At 47.5% G+C, this 6,852-nt stretch overlaps 1 long non-coding RNA gene across 1 annotated transcript; it reads left to right on the top strand.

Annotated features, from left to right (window-relative positions):
* The first annotated feature begins 2,833 nt into the window (after window positions 1–2,833).
* On the top strand, window positions 2,834–6,613 carry LOC136836314 (uncharacterized). Its single transcript, XR_010852368.1, has 3 exons — window positions 2,834–2,939; window positions 5,381–5,498; window positions 5,705–6,613. It is a non-coding gene; the product is annotated as an uncharacterized lncRNA (long non-coding RNA).
* Window positions 6,614–6,852: the final 239 nt, after the last annotated feature.

The raw sequence follows: 6,852 nt of genomic DNA, 5'->3' as shown, positions 1-6,852 counted from the left end.
GGTAAACTTCTACAGGCGGTTCATCCCCGGGATCGCGCACACCACGGCCCCCTGACGGAAGTCCCTAAAGGTCAACCGAAGTCCCTGTCTTGGGGACCCAGCCAGCAGCAGGCCTTTTCCCGGACGAAGGCCGCCCTCACCAGGCAACCGCCTTGGCACACCAAGATCCCAAGGCTCCTCCAGCTGACGACAGACGCCAGTAACGTTGCCTGCGGTGCTGTTCTGGAGCAAATCATCAACGGCGCCCCAGCCCATCGCCTTCTTCAGCAAGAAGTTCAATCCGCAGAGACCGATACAGCACCTTCGACAGGAACTCTGCGCGATGTACCAGCGAGTTCGGCACTTCATGTTCCTCCTGGAGGGACGCCCTTCACAATCTTCACAGACCACCAGCCACTGGTTCACGCTTTCACGAAGCAAGGGGACATGGTCTTCCAGACAGCAGCGCCACCTCTCAGCCATAGCCGAATTTACCTGTTCCGTCAGGTACCTCCCCCGGCAAGAAAAATCCTGTAGCAGACGCCCTCTCCAGAGTCGAGTTGAACGCAGTGCAGCTTGGTGTAGATTACCAGGACCTTGCCAGAGAACAGGCCGCTGACCCAGAAACCCCAGCATACCGCACCGCCATCACATCCCTCAAGTGGCGGGACGTGACCCTCGCCCGGAGGCCCCAGCCTGCTCTGTGACATCAGCACAGGCCAGCCCCGCCCTTGGTTCCAGCCTCACGCCGCCGCCAGGTATTTGACATCATCCACGGCCTCTCACACCCCTCCGGCGGGACCACGGCCAAACTGCTTTCAAAAAGTTCGTCTGGCACGGGGTGCAAAAGGACGCCACAGCCTGGGCAAACAGTGCCTGCAGTGCCAGACCAGTAAAGTGGGTCGTCACACGCAGTCGGGGTAGGCGAGTTCCCACAGCCAGGCGCGCCGGCCACATCCACATCGACGTCGTCGGGCCTTCCCCATCAGGCGGATCCAGATACCTCCTCACGGTGGTAGACCGTTCAACGAGGTGGCCCGGCCACACCCATGCAAGAAGCCACCGCCAGCGTGCGCTGAGGCCCTGCTCTCCAGTTGGGTTAGCCGCCGGCGTCCCGGACCACATCACAACCGACAGGGGCCCCGCTTTCTCTCCGAGTTGTGGTCTGCCCTGGCTCAACTGCTGGGAACCACGCACCACACCACCACAGCGTACAACCCAGCGGCCAACGGCCTGGTTGAACGGTTCCACAGGTCCAAAGTCATCCCTCATGGCCCGCTGCACCGCCGAGGACTGGAAACATCAGCTGCCGTGGGTCCTCCTCGGTTGAGGACCGCCCCAGAGCCGACGGCACCCCATCCGCAGCTGAACAAACCTGGGGAACCCCTCGTGGTGCCGGGAGAGCTCGTGACGGATGACGCCACTCCCCATCACTGCAGAGGCTCCGCGACGTGGCGGCAAGTTCGCCTTGCAGGCGCTCGCCATCGACAGAGCAACCACCTTCGTGCCGCCACAGCTGTCATCCGCCACCACGTCTTCGTCAGAGTCGACGCCGTCCGTCCACCACTAACTAAGCCCTACAGGGGACCCTTCCGCGTGCTGGGCGGAACAGCAAGGCGTTCAGCTGGCACTTCCAGGCAGGAACGACTGGGTTTAGCAGATCGGCTAAAGCCCGCCTTCCTGTCGGAGAGTCCCGGCAGCAGCACCCCTTCCAAACGCACTCCAGCACGCCCTCACCACCGAGCCGCGGGAAGGGACCGCCCAAACAGCAGCCTCACAGGCGCCCCTCAGTTATCCTCCAAGGAGCCGCTGGCACCCTTCAGCGTCCCACCAGGCAGGGGATTAATCAGACGCGTCCCTCGTCTTTGGGGGGGTATTTTAAGTCACCATTCGGCGCCAGGATACGGCGGCGCCATTGGCAAGAAGTCTCCGCTGAGCTTGTTTTTCTTTGGTGACTTCCCGTTTTCTTCAAGCTAAATTAGTCACGCCAAAACGTGCCAGGTCACGCATTTTAATCATTTTTACTTTATGGTATTTATACGAATGTCACATTGTGTATCACATGTTTCTTCATTCACAGGCATCAAGACTGTATCTATATTGTGTCTCTGTATGTTTTGTATTGTAATTCGTACTCGTTCACTGCATATTATTGTTTATTGTTTCGACCTCAGGTCACAGTCAATTCCATTGTCTCTCACGGCCCGGCGTCAGTCGCCATAATATAACCGCCTGGATCTGTAATAAATCAGCAGTAACCTTTACCTGCTCGTTTCTTTGACACCTTACAACCACACACTCACACTAACAAAACAACACACACTCACCTCGAACTAGGCTAGGCCTACGAATTCGGATGGGAACTTTGCCAAAGCAGGAGGAGGTCACGGAGTCACCACAACCCATGATGCCAACGCTCAGGCCAACAACAGTCCACAACCAAGAAAAAACAAACCAACCACGACCCAAAACAAGACTCAAAAAGACTCAACCACGAAGATTCAAACTCACCTCACTAGGAATACAGCTGAAAAAAATACAACCAGGCTATTACACGACACCGAAAAAAATACAACCAGGCTATTACACGACACCGATCACGCAACCAAAACAGCCCAAAACCCGAAACACGCCCAAAGTACAAACACTCCAACCACAAAGCCTCCAAACACCAAATCACACAAACTGAACCAAACTCCGATCAACTACTGGAAAACCGTCTTTTGCAATAATTCTCTGTCCAGGGATCACAGTACTCTTAAAAAAAACGAAACACGACACCTCACAGACATCAAAACGTAAACAAAAGAAAACTACACTGTCTAACGATATCATTCACCAGTTGTTCTTTCTACTCTCTCTCTCTCTCTCTCACACACAAGACGTCGTTGTTCGTTGTTTTCTCTCTCTCTCACACACACAAGACGTCGTCAAATGCAATAACCTCATTCCTCCATAAGGTAAGAAGGATGTCTTCGTTTTTTTCCAGTTGTTTTAAGAAGTCAAAATCTGCTTCAGGGAAAAAAGGGGTCCATCTGGTTTTGATTTTCTTGCTGTGAAAGTTTATAATCGTTTTGTAGACTCACCAGATCAGCCTGGAAGGGGAGTGCTTAGGCGGTGGAATATCATTCAAGTGGCAAAAAGAATGTTGTAAAATTAGGTTTATAATTAGGCAAGCAGAATTTCCAAACCCAGAGATCAGAACTCTCTTTACTGATGGAAAAAATTAAATGGTTAAATTATTATGAAATTTTAAGACTAATTCCCAAGCTAACAAGTTTTCTGTTATGACGTTCCAGTATATGTGAGATAAATTCCTGTAGACTTTTAGTAATGTTTTTTTCAACAAAAGATAGTGAATTAAAAAGATTGTTGCGGTGATTGTTCATAAGAGAGCTGTACATGTCAATTGCTGTATATTTACATTTGATTTCCATATCAAGAAGATTTTTGGTAGTATCTTGGTAGAATTTAGAAGAGTACAAGGATGATTTATAAAGTTTAAATTTGATAAAATTGGGGACAGTGTTGTTCCGGGCACAGTACTGTAGAAAGTCTAAAGCCCGTGTCACACATTGTCGATTCAAGACCGTGATCATCGTTTTTTGCTCATTACGATGCTGTTACCCTCTAAGTATGACCAAATCAGCATCAGTCGGCATGATTCGTAACCACATTTCCGAGTTTGGCGACGTCTGCCAATTGATGGTTTATGCGCAAGGCTGCACAGCACCTACATGGTCGAGCCACGACAACTGTTAAAAGTTGCCATGTCATGCTGCATAAAGTAACTGTGTCGTAATGTCATCATGACTGATGAGATGGTATCAGCATTGGATTACATCAAACGTGACTAGCAATGTCGACATGCCCCATCCAGTACAACAGATGCCTTTGGCAACACAGCTTGCAGTGGGGATGTGCAGTAATCTGACTGATCCACGGGCTTTGCAGGCATAAAAGGAAGCATCCCATGATCTCCATTCTCACTCGTCTTTCATCACCTCTGATCTGTACACGTTACCTGTGCTGCTTAGCATTCACCATGACCTGGATCATCGTGAAGGTGAAGATTGTTCTGTCTAAGGACACCTCACAGGCCGTCTCTCCATGCACCTCTTCTGCACCATGTACCAAAGATGACTCCTCAGTGCAAGTCTTCGAGGAGGAGCCCTGTCCACGGAAGTTGGTGGTTCGGAAGTCCTTGGTGATGACGAGGAGTCGACGATAGATGTTGAGGGCAGCGAGCAGCCTCACTGGAAGAAAACGCCATGCATTTTCTTATGCGACGAAACTGAGAGGATGTTGGGGGAATGGCTGCAGGAGCACCCTTTCCTGTATGATAAGGGCCTTACGGACTTCAAAAACATGCTGGAGAAGACGTACCTCTAGGCAGACAAGGCCAAGTCCCTCAACCCGCCATTGACCGCAGCTCAGCTCAACATGTGGCTGAAGTCTGTAAGAATGGGTTATGGGCAGTTGACGAAGATAAAGAGTGGCCAGGCAGCAGTGAGGGACCTCATGGACAAGGAGAGGTGGATCCTGACGACATTCAGCTTCTTTGGAAAACACATTGTCCGTCAGAAAAAGCTAAGACCCTTGGATTGAAAGAGGTAATTGTTCTGCCCTGTATTGGTTTCATATGTTATTTGTTCCTGATTATTAAATATCACAGTACAAAGGTTTTCATGTTTCATATATAGTAGAACCCCAGTCCTCGACCTTACCAGAACTCGACATAATCGGATTTCGACGCAAAATGTTGAGTAAATTTTGCGTCGGAGCTCAAACAACAAACCGGAATCCGATCCAGTGAATCATATGATGTTTGTAAACAAAAGTGTTTTGGTCAGCAGCTGCTAGTTGGCATTGTTGGTGGCATTCTTTCCACGCATATTTAAAAGTGTTTAAAGCCCACACATGCTGCTGCTGTTGTTTGGAGAAGTACAGGCTTGTTTTTCAATGTTATTATTATTAACAACAGTTTTTGTGCGTACCCATTACAGTACATTCTGGTAGTGCCTATAGGCTACCTAGCCTAGCCTAGGGCACTTGGTCTACCATCGATAATATGGCTGCATTGGTCGTAGGCCAAATTTTTTGATACAGTATGCACTTAAAAATGTAAAAAGTGCTTCTAATACAGTAAATTATTTAACTCTGAACTTATTTAATTGTAATTTGTGTAATGTTTTATGTAAAAAGGCAAGGTTGGGGTAATGACTGGTGGTCAGGAATGGATTAATCCATTTTCAGTTATTTCTTATGGGAGAAATTGATTCAGAATTCCATTATATTGAATCTCAACACTTCTTCTGGAACGGATTAGCGTCGAGGACCGGGGCTCTACTGCATATTGTTTCCAAAATTTTTAATACATTTCATTTTTCTTTCTCTACAGTCCGCTGCTGCTGCCCTTCCTGATGCCCCTGACATACAGGTTGTTGCTGGTGGAGATGATGACGAAGTGAGTATCATCCCCGCCATCGAGGAAAGGAGGCCTACGAAGAAGAAGTTTGGTGAGCAGGAGGGTGACGAGTGTGTCCTTGATAGGGTTTCAGTCTTGAAACATATAACAAACATGAACTTTTGATTAATGTTTGAGTTTCATAACATTAACTATATAGACATTTTTTATTGTCTGGTTTTTTCCTGTTCTTCGTTTCTGCAATGAAATATATTACTTTTGTGTATTTACTAACAATATTTCTTTTTATTTTTCTAGGTGACTGAAAACGCTGAAGTGGCCAAGAGGGCACTGTTGGAGCACTTTCAGCCAGCTTTCAGAGAGGCCCAATGGAATCTCTTCCTAAAGAAGATTGGGAAGGATTTCTCCAAGGTTGACCGATTCTTATACTCCTACATTTGCTTTGTTGAGAGGATGAAGAAGGTGGTGGCAGAAGGAAAAGGAAATTCAAAGCGAGTTTTGAACTGTTCCCATACACGAGACGTTCGTTTTTGGAAATGGAACAAGACTCACGGTCACCCACATCTTTCCCCTCCTCAGCCGCCTGTTGCCTCAACATCCTCTGCACCTCAGCCTCCTGTTGCTTCAACATCCTTCGTGCCTCAGCCTCCTGTTGCTTCAACATCCTTTGCCTCTCAGCCTCCTGTTGCTTCAACATCGTTTGTGCCTCAGCCTCCTGTTGCTTCAACATCCTTCACACCTCATCAGCCTCTTGTTGCTTCAACATCCTTCATGCCTCATCAGCCTCCTGTTGCTTCAACATCCTTCGCACCGCATCAGCCTCCTTTTGCTTTAACATCCTTCGTGCCGCAACCCGAACAACTTTACCGCCTAATGCCGCAGCAAGCAGCTCAACTTCAGCGGCTGTCTTCTTGGGGAGGCAGTATTCCTGGGGGTGGGTCGTCTACACCCTTAGCCATGACACTACGATCGCCTCTGACACTGCCCAATATAAGCCAAGGCACCAGTGACAGTTTCTTTGAGAAAATACTTCCCTCTAGTGGGAGTTCCAAAAAAAACCGTTCCTACAACGCTGGCTCATTCTAGTACTCCTTAACCTAACCTAGTGTATTGTGGTGCCCTTTTTTTGTTTTTGTTTTCAATTCTTGTTGTACCTTTTGTCTGTGATTCGTACTAAAGTGTATTTTGGTCCCAGTTTTTGTTCTTTGTATTATTGTTAACAATAATAAATTGTATATATGTATATTTTCATAATATAATACTGTAAAATTTTTATATTTGTATGTACTGAACTTTCCTAAAAGCAATAAGTTATTTCAGTAACAATACTTTATCCTGAAATGTTGAACACAGTAATTTCTGGGTAACAACTTCCTTAACTACAAACCATTCTCTAACATTTACAACATTTACAAGGTTATTGAACTGGAGATGAATGAAAGTTG

Source organism: Macrobrachium rosenbergii, chromosome 56, assembly GCF_040412425.1.
Source record: "Macrobrachium rosenbergii isolate ZJJX-2024 chromosome 56, ASM4041242v1, whole genome shotgun sequence".
Classification (NCBI taxonomy): Eukaryota; Metazoa; Arthropoda; class Malacostraca; order Decapoda; family Palaemonidae; genus Macrobrachium; species Macrobrachium rosenbergii.
Note: the sequence above shows the minus strand (reverse complement) of the source record. Positions and strands in the feature narration are given on the sequence as shown.